The sequence below is a fragment of the Protopterus annectens genome, chromosome 11.part0 (assembly GCF_019279795.1).
Source record: "Protopterus annectens isolate FY-2018-M chromosome 11.part0, PAN1.0, whole genome shotgun sequence".
Classification (NCBI taxonomy): Eukaryota; Metazoa; Chordata; order Ceratodontiformes; family Protopteridae; genus Protopterus; species Protopterus annectens.
Genome location: NC_056745.1, coordinates 42,221,719 through 42,240,202, shown reverse-complemented (window position 1 = coordinate 42,240,202; position 18,484 = coordinate 42,221,719).

Sequence of the window (18,484 nt, the reverse complement as noted above, 5' to 3'; positions counted from 1 at the left end):
TACATCCTCTGCTCCATACCTCAACTTGTCAGGAGTAAGCACTCAGCTTAAAATGTAATTCTCTCACCTCACCAAGCTTTTCTTCCTCACATCCTCAGAATGTTTTGATATCTTCCACGTATACATCTAAATTCCAGAATGAAAGCCTTTTACATATAGCAGGCACTTCCTCAAGTCTAAAATGTTGAGCACCGAAAACCATCGCTTTCTCGAATAAATATTCATAGTAATGTGGAATACTATAAATGTTAGATTACTATTATACTGCAAATATTTTATGTTGTTTACCATTGTGGTATGTGACCTGTGTTGTTTTATTGTATTATTATGCGCCCTATGAGTTTGTACTCTTAGGCTTAGTCTAAAAAAAAATAAACCCAAGTAGATTATTTTTTTTCCTGTTTAAAGTATAAAAATAAATAGAAATATATACATGAGTAAATATTTAAAAGAAGCTGTTGGCCTGAACAAAACATTATTTTGTTGAAAAAGGTTGGTTTGTCTCTTTAATATGAGCATATGGCTATTACTATTTTTATTTCTAAGTGTTGTTTCACACATTGCTCCTGTTTCATAAAATTGTATGACTGTGTTTGAACATAACATTTGTAGCACATTGTTTGATACAATCATTAGTGTCATCATTGTGGCTGTAAGAGATGATATACGTTTGATGCCCAGTTTCTTTTTACTTAGTAGCTAATGTGTTTGCCATATTCGAATCAGAAGCTTTCAGGAACTTGAGTTATGTATTGCTATAAAAATCTTTACGTTAGTGTCATCAGACTCTGAATGGCAGTAACATGTTATGTTCTATGTGTTGTTATTCTTCTCTCATAGTATTACCTAAGGTAAACACTGTCCTCCTTAAAGATCGCACTAAGTTAAAGTTTAGTTTTCTGTTATTAACCATTTATGACTGCATTCATATCTGATACCCATAGTGTCATATTATGTGAAAATAGGTCTGCATCATAGGTGATATTTCACATATACTAGCCTAAGTCATACATTGTATAGGAGTCATACAGTTATTTTTAACACAGATGATCATGTTGGTCCTGTCCTGGTTATACTAGCCTACATCAGACATTGTATAGGAGTCGTACAGTTATTTTTAACACAGATGATCATGTTGGTCCTGTACTGGTTATACTAGCCTACATCAGACATTGTATAGGAGTCGTGCAGTTATTTTAACACAGATGATCATGTTGGCCCTGTACTGGTTGTACTAGCCTAAGTCAGACATTGTATAGGAGTCGTACAGTTATTTTTAACACAGATGATTATGTTGGTCCTGTACTGGTTATACTAGCCTACATCAGACATTGTATAGGAGTCATACAGTTATTTTAACACAGATGATCATGTTGGCCCTGTACTGGTTGTACTAGCCTACATCAGACATTGTATAGGAGTCGTACAGTTATTTTTAACACAGATGATCATGTTGGTCCTGTACTGGTTATACTAGCCTACATCAGACATTGTATAGGAGTCGTGCAGTTATTTTAACACAGATGATCATGTTGGCCCTGTACTGGTTGTACTAGCCTAAGTCAGACATTGTATAGGAGTCGTACAGTTATTTTTAACACAGATGATTATGTTGGTCCTGTACTGGTTATACTAGCCTACATCAGACATTGTATAGGAGTCGTGCAGTTATTTTAACACAGATGATCATGTTGGCCCTGTACTGGTTGTACTAGCCTACATCAGACATTGTATAGGAGTCGTACAGTTATTTTTAACACAGATGATCATGTTGGCCCTGTACTGGTTGTACTAGCCTACATCAGACATTGTATAGGAGTCGTACAGTTATTTTTAACACAGATGATCATGTTGGTCCTGTACTGGTTATACTAGCCTACATCAGACATTGTATAGGAGTCGTGCAGTTATTTTAACACAGATGATCATGTTGGCCCTGTACTGGTTGTACTAGCCTAAGTCAGACATTGTATAGGAGTCGTACAGTTATTTTTAACACAGATGATTATGTTGGTCCTGTACTGGTTATACTAGCCTACATCAGACATTGTATAGGAGTCGTGCAGTTATTTTAACACAGATGATCATGTTGGCCCTGTACTGGTTATACTAGCCTACGTCAGACATTGTATAGGAGTTGTACAGTTATGTTTAACACAGATGATCATGTTGGTCCTGTAATCGTATTAACAAATGTCTGTTTAAATTTACTGCAGTTATTTGTCTGTACCTTTTGAATATGAACATTTTTATGAAGCTAAAGTTATAAATATTGTTGCATCTTTTCCACAAGACTACAGGATGTACAAAGTTTTCTACCTGGAAGTGCTTTAGAATATTTATGAAATCATAATGTTTATTATACCTGTTTATGTAACATGGACCCTGCTAAATACAGCCATAATTTTCTGCCACTTTATTTACTAAATTACTTTTTTATAGTCGTGAGCTGCACAGACACTTGTCTTATTACTTCATTGACTGGAACTTTACTGATTAGAAGCCCTATTCTTAAATGGCAAACTTACACTTCATAGAGTCATTCTCTATTGAGTGTCTTTTCTTTAATTTTCTCTTTTTGTATGGCTTGTGAAAGCCTTATGACTTGGATGACATGAGGCAGTGATACACTGTAGTGCCGTTTTTTTCCATTTTTCCCCACTGGAGTTTCACTGTGGAGTTGATATATGTGTTTATGTATGTATGTATGTAAATATACACACACATATATATATATATATATATATATATATATATATATATATATATATATTTATATATATATATATATATATATATATATATATATATAGATATAATGTATAGATATATATATAGTCTGTATTATATAGCCGAAAACTTACAATCTCTAGCACTCACATGAGTGAATATGCACACACTCTAAATGCGCTATTGTGGGAGACTGCCCCCACACCCCACTAAATATATATTCCAACTCGAGATTGCACTACTGTGAGGAAAGAGCAAATGTCCCGATCTCCACTGTACTGATCCAAAAATGAATATCAGAATATCTGCATTTTTAGCTCATGTGAGCTTCGTAAAGATTTTAAGTTTTCAACAATCTAAAGTAGACCATAAATATATATATATATATATATATATATATATATGTATATATTTATATATATATATATTATCAGACTCTGAATGCAGTAACATGTTATGTTCTATGTGTTGTTATTCTTCAGTACCTAAGGTAAACACTGTCCTCCTTAAAGATCGCACTAAGTTAAAGTTTAGATGTTCTTCATCTCACATTGCTGCAGTCCTTACACTTGGGTAGTCCGCTGTCCTCGGTCGGCCTGAATATCAAAGTATTAGGCTGCGCGGTCAAGCTTGACTGACATCACGCAGGGTACAAATGGCATGACCGCATATCCTCAGTCTTTTGCGCATGGTCCGATGCAGAAGCAGCGCAAGTGCCGTGTCTGAAATTTTTTTCAGACCGAGTCAAAGTTGTTACCCGTTGGAATATTTTAGTTTTTCTTGCCTCAGTGGTTTACGGATGTCAGAAAAAGTGAATAACTGTATTTCTTGTGGGAAACAGATAGAGATTATCATACTTTGTGTATTCCTTGTTTGGGGCCTGAGCACGCGTTGTTGGGTGTCTTGTGCGCACTATTGAAGGTTAGATTGTGCCAGGTTGGTCTGGCGGTGCATTATATGCGGATGCTCCGCGCTTCAAAGAAAGACAAAGCAGCTAAACCCAGGCAGAAGAGTGCCTTACGGGCCGGTTCTTTAGAGTGTCAGTGGAACCGTGGTTCCGGAGGTTTCTCTGGAGTCCCAGGGGAGACTTTGTTATTGCAGGATGTGGCCTCTCGGGGTCAGGCTGAAGGGGCTTCTCAGGTGCTCCTCCCTTCCTAGGGTGGTTAGGCCTCCTTCTGTTTCCAAGGCTTCTCCCAGAGGCAGGCCAGGTTTAGCTTCTGTTGGTGTCACTCCTAGTTCTCAGGATCTGTGCCCAAGCACATGCTTAAAATGGCAGAAGATTTAATTACTTTGATTAGAGGTTCTTGCCCCTCCTGATAAGAGGCCTAGGGTGGAACCAGAGTTGGGGAGCAGGCTTCGGATGTTTCAGAGTCTTGTGAAGACTTGCAGGAGTATTCTCCTTATTCTGATTCTGATGTGGATGATTCTTCCTTCTGCTTCTCCTCCAGATTTTTCTTTCAGAACTCTTCATTCCATGAGGGAACATTTTAAGTGGGAAGGTCAGGACTTCTGATTCCAGGAAAAGGCTTAGAATTTGTTTTACCCCAGCATAGGCCTTTGGCTATACCTCCTGTTCTGGATGTTGTGGAAGATGTGTTTGCAGAGGCTTAATCCTGATTCTTTGCCTCCTGCTCCTGTTAAACCGGATAGGTATTACAGGGTGCCTGAAGCTCATAAATATCTTTATAAGAGTCCTAGGACCCAGAAACTGTTAGTCAGGGACCTAAGGGTGTCAAGGCCTCTGTTGTAAAAATCCGGTTCCTCCAGATAAAGAGGCCAGGGCTTTGGATAGATGGGGAAGAAAGTCTATACTTCTTCCACCTAGCTATGAGGGCTTTGAATTGCCAGTTTCACATGTTGAAATATCAAAACTATCTTCTTTCTCAATTGAAGTCTAAGGTAGATGCTCTGGGAAGGTATTGAGTGTAAAGAATTACAAGGTCCTGTACTGGTTATACTAGCCTACATCAGACATTGTATAGGAGTCGTGCAGTTATTTTAACACAGATGATCATGTTTTAACACAGATGATCATGTTGGTCCTGTGCTGGTTATACTAGCCTACGTCAGACATTGTATAGGAGTTGTACAGTTATGTTTAACACAGATGATCATGTTGGTCCTGTAATCGTATTAACAAATGTCTGTTTAAATTTACTGCAGTTATTTGTCTGTACCTTTTGAATATGAACATTTTTATGAAGCTAAAGTTATAAATATTGTTGCATCTTTTCCACAAGACTACAGGATGTACAAAGTTTTCTACCTGGAAGTGCTTTAGAATATTTATGAAATCATAATGTTTATTATACCTGTTTATGTAGCATGGACCCTGCTAAATACAGCCATAATTTTCTGCCACTTTATTTACTAAATTACTTTTTTATAGTTGTGAGCTGCACAGGCACTTGTCTTATTACTTCATTGACTGGAACTTTACTGATTAGAAGCCCTATTCTTAAATGGCAAACTTACACTTCATAGAGTCATTCTCTATTGAGTGTCTTTTCTTTAATTTTCTCTTTTTGTATGGCTTGTGAAAGCCTTATGACTTGGATGACATGAGGCAGTGATACACTGTAGTGCCTTTTTTTTCCATTTTTCCCCACTGGAGTTTCACTGTGGAGTTGATATATGTGTTTATGTATGTATGTATGTAAATACACACACACACATATATATATATATATATATATATATATATATATATATATATATATATATATATATATATATATATATATATATATAGATATAATATATAGATATATATATAGTCTGTATTATATAGCCGAAAACTTACAATCTCTAGCACTCACATGAGTGAATATGCAGATACTCTGAATCGCTATTGTGGGAGACTGCCCCCCACACCCCCCACTAAATATATATTCCAACTCCGAGATTGCACTACTGTGAGGAAAGAGCAAATGTCCCGATCTCCACTGTACTGCGATCCAAAAAAATGAATATCGAATATCTGCATTTTCGCTCATGTGAGCGCTCGAGATTTTAAGTTTTCAGCAATCTAAAGTAGACCATAAATATATATATATATATATATATATATATATATATATATATATATATATATATATATATATATATATATATATATATATATATATATATATATATATATATATATATGTATATATATATATATATATATATATATATATATATATATATATATATATATATATATATATATATATATATAATATGTATATATATATATATATATATATATATATATATATATAAGTTAGGGGTGTAACGTGCAAGAGAGTTTACCATATAGCAGAAAATCACTTTACTTGTGATTTTGTGCTTTTCTGAGTTATGTTTCTTGATATGGGAAAAAATCAATAAACATAACTCACTGTTGCATGAATCAGTTAAACAAGATGTAGAGTTACTAGTAAAGAAAAACACCAACGCTAAACTGAAAAATACAAAAAGCAGCAACGTGGATAATCCACACACAATAACGTTTAATGGTAAGCACTTTTGGTCAGACATACCAGCCTTCTTCAGACAACTCGCATCTCAACTCATCTTATAATAGATGATTACATTTGCAATATTTAAATATTTTAATTGTTTTAATTATGTAATTATATAATTAGTTTTATCTGATTTTGTATAAAAGGGACATTTGTTGAGATGTGAGTTGCCTGAAGAAGGCTGGTATATCTGTCCGAAAGCGCTTACCATTAAACATTATTGTGTGTGGATTATCTGGGCTACTGCTTTTTGTATTTTTCAAGATTTAGAGTTCCTAAGCACAGTCTGCATTTGCATAAGGGCTGGTACATATTAAAAAAGCACAAGCTGGAGCCCTACACAGAGTCATAAAGCCTGTGGAATCATAGTGTGCTTCTGAAACCTGTCAGGGTCACAGCCTGTATGCACTGTCAGTGATTTATAGTTTCATAGTTTCATAGTATAGTACTAGGCTATCTGCCCTGGGGCATTTGTAAGCCTAGCCATAGTGATGTGGCTTTTGCTACCCCATGAAATGGTACAAAAATGTACAGAATAAATCTAGAATACTGTGCCTCTGTCTAGTAGTGACACAATGAAGGTCCCCTTATATAATAGAATTAGTTTACTGTGCCCCTGTCTAGCAGTGACACAGATGTGACCCCTGGGGTAAACTTACGATCTCCCATCCACTCATCAAGATTTCTCTTGAAGAGAGTCAGTGAGGGGCTATGCCTAATATGAACTGGGATCCTGTTCCAAAGCATGGGAAGCCTCTGGGTTATGAATCTATCCCTCCAGCATGTCCTATTCATACTTGTGCCGAGGTTTAAGTCTTTAGCTCTCATGGTCCTGATGGATTTGGATTTTTTGAGGTGGAGCATGTCCATCAGATCCTGATTGGACATGGCCTTGTACGTCAGGCAGAGATCACCTCTGAGCAAGCGGTATGCTACTGAATAGAGCTGAAGTTTCTTTAGTCTGGCAGAATAAGACATATGTTGGAGACCCTTGATCCTTTTGGTGAGGTACTTTTGTGGTCTCTCCAGCTGTTGCAAATGCCAGGTGAGGTACATACCAAATAGGGCATTGTACTCAATCATGTGTCTGATGAGGGAGGAATATAGGGGTACAATGACATCCTTGGATCTGGATGTGAATCCCTTCATGATGAGGTGTGCAAGGTAGAATGCTTTTCTAACCACTTTGGCAACGTGGGTGTCAAATGAGAGGTCGCTGTCTACTTGGGTCCCTAGGTCTCTGATTACTTTTTCTGTACTCAGTGGGTTGCTGTCTATGTGATAATTTGTGGGTACTTTGTTTTTTCCAAAAGGGATGACTATACATTTTTGGCATTTAGTTTAAGGCCGTGACTACGGCACCAGTTGTCCGTTTCAGTGAGGCCTTTTTGTAGGATGTGTGTGTCTGCTGGTGTATCGACTATGGCGCCTAGTTTGCAGTCATCTGCGAACTTTGTCAGCCACAGCCCTCCCATGTTTGCTTTAACATCTGAGAAATAAATGCCGAACAAGAGGGGTCCCAGGACAGATCCCTGTGGGACACCACTTGTGACTGGCTTTGAGTCTGACATTGCTCCAGCGATTTTAACTTTATGGGTTCTGTCCTTTAGCCAGTTTGCAACCCATCTAGAGACATAGGGGTTTACTTTACTTTTAAGCTGTTTAGCTTATCTATGATGCCTGAGTGGAGTATTGTGTCGAAGGCCTTAGCCAAGTCCAGGTATGCTGTATGGACTGCTTTGCCCTCATCAATGGCTCTAGTGACTGTTTTGAAAAAGTCAACCAGGTTTAAAAGGCAGGATCTGCCCTTTACAAAGCCAAACTGGGTGGGGTCAAGTGTCTGTAGGTCCCCTATGTCTCTGTTTATGAGTTCCATAATGATTCTTTCCATAGCTTTGCAGACCAGGCTAGTTAAGCTTATGGGGCGGTAGTTTCCAGGGTCTGTAGAGGCACCCCCCTTGTGGAGTGGGACCACTGTTGCTGTACGCCAGTGTTCAGGTACATATCCCAAAGTAAGGCTAAGGTTAAATAGCATTTTTATGTGTGGGTTTAGCTCCTCTTGGAGTTCATGTAACACGCACCCCGGGATACCACCAGGTCCCATTGATGCTGTGTTTTTTGCTTTGTTTAGGGCGGCTGTCACTTGGACATCTGAGATGACAGGGAGATTACATTCAGCTGGGATAAGTATTTCTTCTTTTGAGGGTGAAGGAGGGGAGAAATTTGCACTGAACCTGTCAGCCAGAATGTTTGCAATATCTGTGGGTTCAGTGTATTTTTTGTTGTTGTGAACCAACTCTGAGCATATCTGAGGGTTTCCACCCAGGAAGAAGGCTTTGTGGTTATCTTTAGTGTCCTTGGCGATTTTTCTCTCAAAGTTTGCCTTGGATGTTTTTATGAGAGAACATAGTTTTCTGCTAATGTTGATCAGAGATGTCTTCCCCCAAAAGCAGCACCAGATGGTCATCTGTATATACAAACCAGATGCTATCGACTGTTTTATTGTACAGAACATTCCTAACTTCCTGTTAATCAGATATGCTGCTCAGTCTGGATGGAGAGAGGATAAATCAGCAAGCCAAGGAGAATAGTACTGTTAGAACTGAATTCATCCTCAAGTCTTGATGAGTACCTTCGTGAGGCAGACCAAGACGGCACTCATACATAGACTGTATTTTATATAGCATATATCATGGAGAAAAGTAGGTTAAAAAAAACAAAAAACAGCTGGGTACACAAGTCCCAGGATAAAAAAGTACCCAATCCTGGTGCAGGATTGGAAAAAATGGCAGTGTAGAATCCTCAAGACATGGAAATATTCCTACAATGCGGCTAGGCCAGGCTCAGGAGGAGGATGCCCCCCCGTTGTTAAATGAAATAGTAGTCCACAAAAAACACAATAAATGACAGGTCACAAAAGAGCCATAAAGATGACAGAGTGGACTATTGAGGATAAGAAAGAAATTATGTATTATTACAATTATATAGCAAGCCCAGAATTTCCAGATAGAAGATATTCAAAAGACTGAGAGAGAAATTAGAGGAAAGAAAAATACTTGTACAAGAAAAACTGTCAAAAGCTTCAAATGCAAAGTTGTGTTCATTAAAATGACAGATTTATGAAAAACTTTATATACACCAAGAAACCTTGGGTTGTTAGGAAAAATAAGTGACTGAGGAAGTGCAAAAATATTGACAACAAAACCTAGAGATTTTTGAAAGGTATAAAAAAGAAACATGGAAACTAATCAATACCAAAAAAATGCAACTCCATAGATATTTGGCGAGAACTACAGACATAGGCAGCCAGATATGGAAAATTTCACAGTACAAAAGATAAGATCACAAAGAGGAAACATAGAAGAAAAGGTTAATAAAGTAGAAGTTAAACAAATAGACACTGAAGTTATGGAATATCTGCAAAGTGAAGGATTTAGTGCAGAAAGTCTAACACAGGTAATATCACAGCATAATGGAAGAACAAGTCCCCAAATAAGAAGAAACAGGTAGAGTGGGAGACATCTGAAGACAAAAATATGGGACAACATGGGAAATCGATGCTCCACACCTATGGTCACTCCCTCGTTGGTCAGGTCTGACCATAAGCTAATCATCCTTAACATCCACATCCCATCCCCATCCCCCAATAAGGAAACCTCCATAAAAAACTTCTCCAAAGCCAACTTCATGTTACTCAAGTCAGAAGTGACAAACTTCATGTCACTCATGCAGACGGGAAGTGAAAGTTCGACTGATGAATCCTACACTAAGGCACTGCACGAATACATCCACTCATGCATGAATCGTGCCATCTCACATAGAACCAAGATGCTCTCCTCCAAATAAAAGGAAGCCAATCTGGTGGTCCCCTGCCGTAAACAAACTTTGCAACAAAAGGAAGAAACTGTTGCAGAAAAGAGGAAAATCCCAGAATGCAAAAAACTCCCTTACTAGCCTCAGTAAGAAGCTGAGATCCCTCATAAAATCCTCCAAAGCTAGTTACGAAAATAAAATTGCCAAATATTCCAAAGACAACCACATGGCATTCTATAACTATATCAAGAATCTAAATGGCAATGCTCAGATCTGCTCTGAGCTACAACAGAATGGCATTAAATATACTGATCCCAAGGATACTGCCAATATCCTGGAAGATCAATTCAGTGCCAACTATGCCCCACTCTCACCCCCTAAATGGCCCATCTCAGTACCGGAAGATTGCTAAATTCCGGTATTAATGGCCACACAGGTAAAAACTGCACTCTCCAAAGCTAAGAATACACAGCATCCACGGGACCAGATGACATCCTGGGCTGTGTACTACATGAACTACAAAATGAAGTGGCACCTCACCTAAATGTCATGTTTAATCATAGCCTCACCTCAGGCTTAGTGCCCACTGAGTGGCACACAGCTACAGTTATACCACTCCACAAGGTGGGATTCACCTTGGATCCCAGGAACTACCACCCCATCAGTCTGACAAGCCTGATCTGCTAGGCCATGGAATGTATTATCATGGAACTTACAAACAAAGACATTGGCAACCTTCAAACACTGGACCCCACCCAATTTGGATTTATGAAGGGCCGATCTTTTCTCCTGAACCTAATTGACTTCTTCAAATCAGTCTCCAGAGCCATGGACAAGGGTAAGGCAGTCCAAACAGCCTATCTGGACCTTGCAAAGGCCTTTGACACCATCCCCCATTCTGGAATCATTGATAGACTTACTAAGCTGGGAATGAATCCCTACTTCACTCGATGGGTTGCCAACTATTTTACTGACAGAACCCACACTGTAAAAGTAGCTGACTCCAAATCCAGCTCCAGACAAGTGGCAAGTGGAGTACCTCAGGGTTCAGTCCCGGGACCGCTCTTGTTTGGCATCTACTTCTCTGAAGTACAGGCCAACACTAAGGGACTCTGGCTAACAAAGTTCGCAGATGACTGCAAACTGGAAGCCATTATTGTATCCCCAAATGATGTGGATACTCTACAAAAGGGCCTTACAGAAACAGATGCTTGGTGCCAAAGCCATGGGCTCAAGCTCAATGCCAAGAAATGTATAGTTATCCCCTTTGGGAAATAAACATATACCTGTGAATTACCACATAGGTGGCAATACACTAAACACCGAAAATGTGATAAGAGTCATAGGGACACAGGTGGACAGTGGTCTCACCTTCGATAACCACATCAACACAATAGTCAGGAAATCCTTCTATGAGGTGCACCTCATCACTAAGAGCTTTTTATCCAGAAAAAATAAGGTCATTGTCCTACTGTACTCATCCCTCATTAGACACATTATAGAATACAGTGCCCCATTTGATATTTACCTCTCAAGACATCTGCAACAGCTGGAAAGGCTGCAGAAATACTTCACTAAAGGAATCACAGGCCTAAAGCAAATGCCCTATGCTGACCACCTTAAAAAACTCCGCTATACTCTGTCGCATATCGTCTACTCAGAGGTGATCCGTGCTTAACATACAAGGCCATGTCAAACCCAGAGCTGTTGGACATGCTACACTTAAAGAAACCCCAATCCCTCAGAGCCACATGCTCCAGGGATCTAAACCTTGTCATCACAATAAACAAAATATGCTGGAGGGATAGGTACCTGACCCAGAGACTCTCCAGACTCTGGAATAGCCTGCCCATACATGTCAAGCCAAGCACCTCTTTGGCCCTGTTCAAAAGGAAACTTGACGATTGGATGGGAGAAAGGAAATTCACCCCGGGGATCACGTCAGTCGCCCTGCTAGGCAGGGGTCTAGGGAAGTAAATAGTGTGAGAAGAAATAGCCAGGGAATTGTTATGGCTAGGCTTGTATAAGCCCTAGGGCTGATAGCCTAGTACCAACCTATGAACCTATAAATATGGACAATGGAAAGAAAAAGAGATTTAACATGGTGCAGTATTTATGCAAAGGAGAAAGCAAAACTAATCAATAAAATAAGCAGCACCAAAGATATTTGAAGAGAAGTACAGGCAAAGGAAAATTTTGCAATATAAAAAAAAATAAGAAAACAAAGGGAGAAAGTAGAAAAGAGAATTAGTAATGCAGAAGTTAAAGAAATAGAAACTGAAGTTATGGATTACCTGCAAAGTGAAAAAGTTAGTGTAGAAATTCAAACTCTGGTAACGTCACATCATGATGGAACACAGTCCCCAAATTTAGGAGAAACAGGTGGAACGGGAAGCATGTGATCAGTTGTCACATGAAGATACTGCAAAGCATGCAGTAGGAAACCAGTACAGAAGTTCAGTTGGAGTTGCACAGCAAGGGAAGAAACAGGAAACCTTTATGACTCTGACACAGTCAATGTTGTGAAATGAAAGGCCAGTGAGTTATCATATGAAAGAGCAACAGGTGATGCAGGATGCTACTGAAGAGAATATGTCACAAGATGATGATCTGGAACTTTCTGTAGGATGCCCACAGAAAAAGGAGAACAAAGAATGTTCCTGATGTTTATTAGAAAATTATCTAAGGGAAGAGTTGCTTGATTTAGTAGATGGATAGACATATTAAGATTGGTGAAAGAAATGGTCACAGAAAGTCAGTAAGTCCCAAAATGTCTGAGAAAACAGATGAACACAGTAATCAAGACTATTAACAGAAATTCATGTGATATAACAGAAGTAAATAGGATGTGTTACTGTGCAGCAAAATTAATAACCGATAAAGTCTTACCACAGACATACAGGACAACAAGAGAAAGGAAGGAAGAAAATAAATATCATCATGGAAATATCGAATAGAGAAAACTAAAGCAATTGCAACATGAAGTGTCACTGTTAAAAGAGTATAGAAGAGGGAACAGATCAACACAATACTTAAGACGGATATGATAAAGGCATGGTGCAGCATTACAACAGACCATGATCTGTCATATACACTATTGCAAATAATAAACTAAAGATATCAGCAGAGGCAGAAAAATGTAGAGGATATGCAGATAAATATAAAGGAAAAGTACAAAATAAACAATTCATTGATGACCTAAAAAGTTTTACAGATAATTAGAAGATAAAGCAAAAGGGATAGAAACACCACCAAAAACTAAGAAATACACCGAGTTTGGAGAAATATCTCTGAAGACCCCGTGGAACATAATAAGTAAAACAAACAGCAAGGAGTTCAAAAGTACAGGATATGAAGTAGGATGAAGTAATGGCTTGAGAAATTGAAATAAAATTAAGAAAAAGCTCCTAAATGGAAAACCACAGGCCCAGATGCAATACCTTACTTATGGCTACAAGTATTAAAATCTTTGCATGAAGGTTTTGCTCTGAATATGAACTACTTATATGCACAACCCACACAGACACCAACCTGGTTAACAACAGGAAAAACTATACTCCTCCTTAAAAGTGAACCTGCATGTTATTCTAAAAACTACAGACCAATAACGTGCCTACCGATGATGTATGAACTATATACTGGCATTGATGCCGACAGAGTTTATGGTCATTTGGGAAAAAAACTCAATCATGACAATAGAGCAAAAGGGTAACAAAAGGAAGTCATATGGAACAAAGGATCATTTATTGTTAAATATAGTCATAATGGAGAACTGTAAAAAGGGGAAGAATTAAAGTATGGCAAGGCTAGATTACAAAAAAACATTTGACAGCTTTCCACATTCATGGATAAAGGAGTGCTTACAGATGTATAAGATACACCTTACACTGATTAATTACATTACAGTGATCATAAAACTGTGGCAAACCACTCTGTAGCTAAGCCATTATAGAGGACAAATTATTATCCCAGGGATAAACATTCAAACGAGGATATTCCAGGGGGACTCTGTCAACGCTGCTCTTTTGTCTTGCCCTTAACCCATTATTCTGTCTACTTAATAGGTTCATAGGTGTGTACTAGGCTAATGGCCCTGTAGCCTTTACAAGCCTAGCCCATAGGATTACCTGGCATCGTGCCACCCAACCTTTGTTCCCAGTGCCTCTTTTGAGTAGAGCCACTGGAGTGATCCCTGGGGTGAATTTTCAATTTCCCATCCACTGATCAAGATTTCTCTTGAAGAGGGCCAGTGAGGTGCTCTGTTTGACATGTATGGGAAGTCTATTCCATAGCATGGACAGTCTCTGTGTTATGAATACGTCCCTCCAGCTTGTTCTGTTGATTGTGGTAATGAGGTTGAGGTCTCTGGAGAGTGTGGTGTGGAGGGATTGAGATTTCTTTAGATGTAGCATTTCTAACAGAGCTGGGTCAGACATGACTTTGTAAGTCAAGCAGAGATCACCTCTAAGTAGGCGATATGCGACAAAGAATAGTTTGAGTTTTTTGAGTCTGTCCATGTAAGACAAGTGTTTAAGGCCTAGGATCCTCTTTGTGAGGTACTTTTGCGGCCTCTCCAGTTGTTGCAGGTGTCTAGTGAGGTACATGCCAAATGGGGCATTGTACTCCATCACTGCCCTAATGAGGGAAGAGTAGAGGGAGACCATGACCTCTCTCTTCCTGAATGCAAAACCCTTAGTAATGAGATGTGCTACATAGAAGGACTTTCTGACCACAGTGACAATGTGGTAGTCAAAAGAAAGGTTGCTGTCAACCTGTGTTCCCAGATCTCTTATAATGCCTTCTGTGTTCAGTGAACTACCATCGATGTTATAATTCATGGGAACTGGGTTTTTCCCAGAGAGGATGGCGACACATTTTTTGACATTGAGCTTATGGCAATGTTCCTGATACCAGTCGTTGGTCTCAGTGAGGCCTTTCTGTAGGATGTCAACATCACTTGGGGAGTTAATAATAGCTCTCAACTTGCAATCATCTGCAAACTTTGTCAGCCAGAGTCCCTTTTGTGTTGGCCTGGACTTCAGAGAAGTAGATACTAAACAGGAGAGGACCCAGGACCGAACCCTGTGGGTCTCCACTCGTGACTGGTCGTCAGTCTGACTTGGAGTCAGCTACTTTCACACTGTGAGCCAGTTTGCAACCCACCTAGTGATATAGGGGTTGGTGCCTAGCTTAGTGAGTTTTTTTATGATTCCTGAGTGGGGAATGGTATCAAAGGCCTTGGCCAGATAAAGGTAGGCTGTATGAACCACTTTGCCTTCATCCACAGCTCTGGTGACTGATTCAAAGAAGTCAACCAGGTTGAGCAGGCATGATATACCCTTCACAAAACCAAACTGTGTGGGATCCAGAGTTTGGAGATTCCCTATATCCTTGTTTATTAGGTCCATGATGATGCGTTCCATAGCTTTGCATATCAGACTCGTCAGGCTAATGTGGCGATAGTTCCTGGGGTCTGTAGTCACTCCTACTTTGTGAAGAGGGATGACTGTAGCAGTGCTCCACTCAGTTGGGACAAAGCCTGAGTTGAGGATGTGATTGAACAGAGCACACAGGTGAGGTGCCAGTTCACTCTGTAGTTCATGTAGAATACAGCCAGGGATATTGTCAGGTCCCATAGAAGCTGCATTCTTGGCCTTGGACAGTGCTGTTTTAACCTATGCAGCAGTAATACTGGGTGCCTGGCAATCTACTGGTATTGTGATTGGTATTTTGGTGGGGGAGAGAGGGATAAAGTTGGCACTGAATTTGTCGGCCAGTATATTGGCAATATCTGTTGGCTCTGTATAGGAGGTACCATTGTGCAGTAACTCAGAGCAAATATGGGTATTGCCGTGGAGATTCTTTACATAACTATAGAAGGCCTTGTGGTCGTCTTTACAATCTGCTGCAATTCTGTTTTCATAGCTAGCGTTAGAGGATTTGATGAGAGATCTCAACTTTTTGTTGAGGCTGATAAGGGAGTTTTTCCAGTCTTGAGACTTCACCTTATTCCGCATCAGTTTCCTCCTTCTGTTGTAGAGTTTGTCTATGGCAGGGGAGCACCAGATTGGCTTCCTTTTTTTGGAGGAGAGTGTCTTGGTTCTATAGGGTATGGCATTTGTGTACATGTTCATACAGTGCATTGGTGTATGATTTGGCAATCATGCAATTATTCGCCATTTGCATGGGTGCCTTGAAGTTAGCCACCTCTGTGTTTAGGAGCTCAAAGTTAGCTTTGGAGAAGTTTTTCATGTTGATTATTTTTGCAGGGGGTGGGAGTGATGTGGATTTCCAAGATGCTTAGTTTGTGGTCGGATTTAACCAGGGAGAAGTTGACTATTGATGTAGAGTAACGGGTGCCCATGTTAGTAATGACCAGGTCAAGGATCTTGCTACCTCTAATGGGGGTAAGAACGAGCTGGTCCAGGGCATTGGAATTAATGAATTCTAGGAAATTTTGGGCAAGTGTATTGGTGCATAAGTAGTTTTCCCAGTTAATGAAGGGGTAGTTGAAGACGCCCAGTAGATTACGTCGTGGTTACAATTCGCCTTCCAGAAAACAACAAAGTTTAAAGACTTCTCATCTACTTTTTGTGGATGACTTAAAACTGCATAGTTCATTAGATGAGGAGGTGAAAGCACAACTGCAGGTGGTCAAAACTTTCCTAGATGATATAAGAATACAATTTGTTCTTGATAAATGTACAAAAACAACGTTTAAAGCAGGAAAGTTGCTGTACAAAGAAAACATCAGCCTTGGACAGGAATGTGATATAAAGGAACTTGAGCAGGAGGGACTGTATAAATATTTGGGAATTGATGAAGGATTGACAGTAAAACATGATCAAATGTGAACAAAACTCAATAAGAAATTTTTTAAAAGGTATTGGATCATTTGGATTGGAAAACAAGAAAAATGATTCATGTTTATCAAATGATTTATAAAACTCATTGTATACCAAGACACTGTATTCTTCATTCTGAAGGAGGTACATACCTCTCAACTGTACAGATTTTTTGCAGAATGTTTAGATTTTTGCCTCATATTTTTGGTATTTTCCTCATAACATTTGTGGTTTTCTGGTAAATCATTGAATATTGAAGTCACTAAATGATACTAAATAATGACAGACATTTAAGTTTCAGACTTTATATCCTTCAGAAAATAAGTAATAATGCAAAACCTGTTATTATATTAACTTTCTAAGTTTATAGGAGCAACATTTAAATTTTGTCCCTATTTTTGGGCCTTTGTCCCCCCATTACTTCTGGCTTTGTCCATATTTCTTGTACTTGAACGGTTGAGAGGTATGAGGAGGTATGGAACTTCTCAAAATTGATTGCATGTATAGATTTGCAATTGTAGGACTACATAAACATCTGCTGACTTCAGAAGTTCCAAACATAGTGAAAGTTTTAAAACATGAGGAGATTGTCTACGATGACTTCCTTGCTTAGTTTAGCAGAAACATATTAGAGTCAAGTAGGAATGGAAATCAAACCAGAAGTAGACAAAAATCAGGCAGCAACTGAATGCGCCAAAAAAAAAAAAAGAATAGGAGGAGGATTAGATGATAAGGCAAGGAATGTGGAAGAGGCATAAATATAGTTGCAAGTACAGAGAACTGCTGGAATAACCTCATGTCGATTAGGATCTGACACAAAAATGATTAAGGAGAGGTGAATGTAAACCAAAAGATGAAAGGTTAACATTGACAGCCCAGGATAGTTGACTACATACATGTTGGTTTACAAAGTCCATTGAGCATGTGGATGAAACAGACAAATGCAGGTTCTGTAAAATAAAACTATCAATAATTGCACATCTTGTTGCTGGGTGTGTTGCACTAATGGCAGAGGACTTGTATACTGAAAGGCATAATAATATGGCAAGACTGTTGCATTGGAGATTGTGCAAACATGACAATACTGAAGCAGCTGAGAAGAACTAGAAACACGAACTTCAAAGCATTATAGAGAATGATGTTCGTAACACGTGGGATCACCCGTAACCGTCATTCAAAAAATAGATGTGAGAAAACCAGTTATCATAGTCCATGAAAAGAAGACTAAAGTAGCATTAATCATTGAAATTGCTCCACCCAGTGACTACAGTGTCTTAAGTATTGAGAGAAACAAAGTCATAAAATACCAGGATTTGCAGGCAAAAATGAGGGCAATGTGGAATAAGGATACCCAGACAGTTCCAATAACAGAAGGAAAAACGGGTCTTATAAAAAAGAATTACCATTGTTGTTTGATATGTTACCGATACACGCAAGTCCATAAGAACTGCAGAAGGAGTCAAATTTGGGCACATTACAGGTGCTGCAAACAGTACCTCTGGCTAACATCAAAGATTGAAACAATATTAATTTCATGAACTATAATCATACTTTGACTTAGGAATGGGGTCCATTCCCATCATGGTA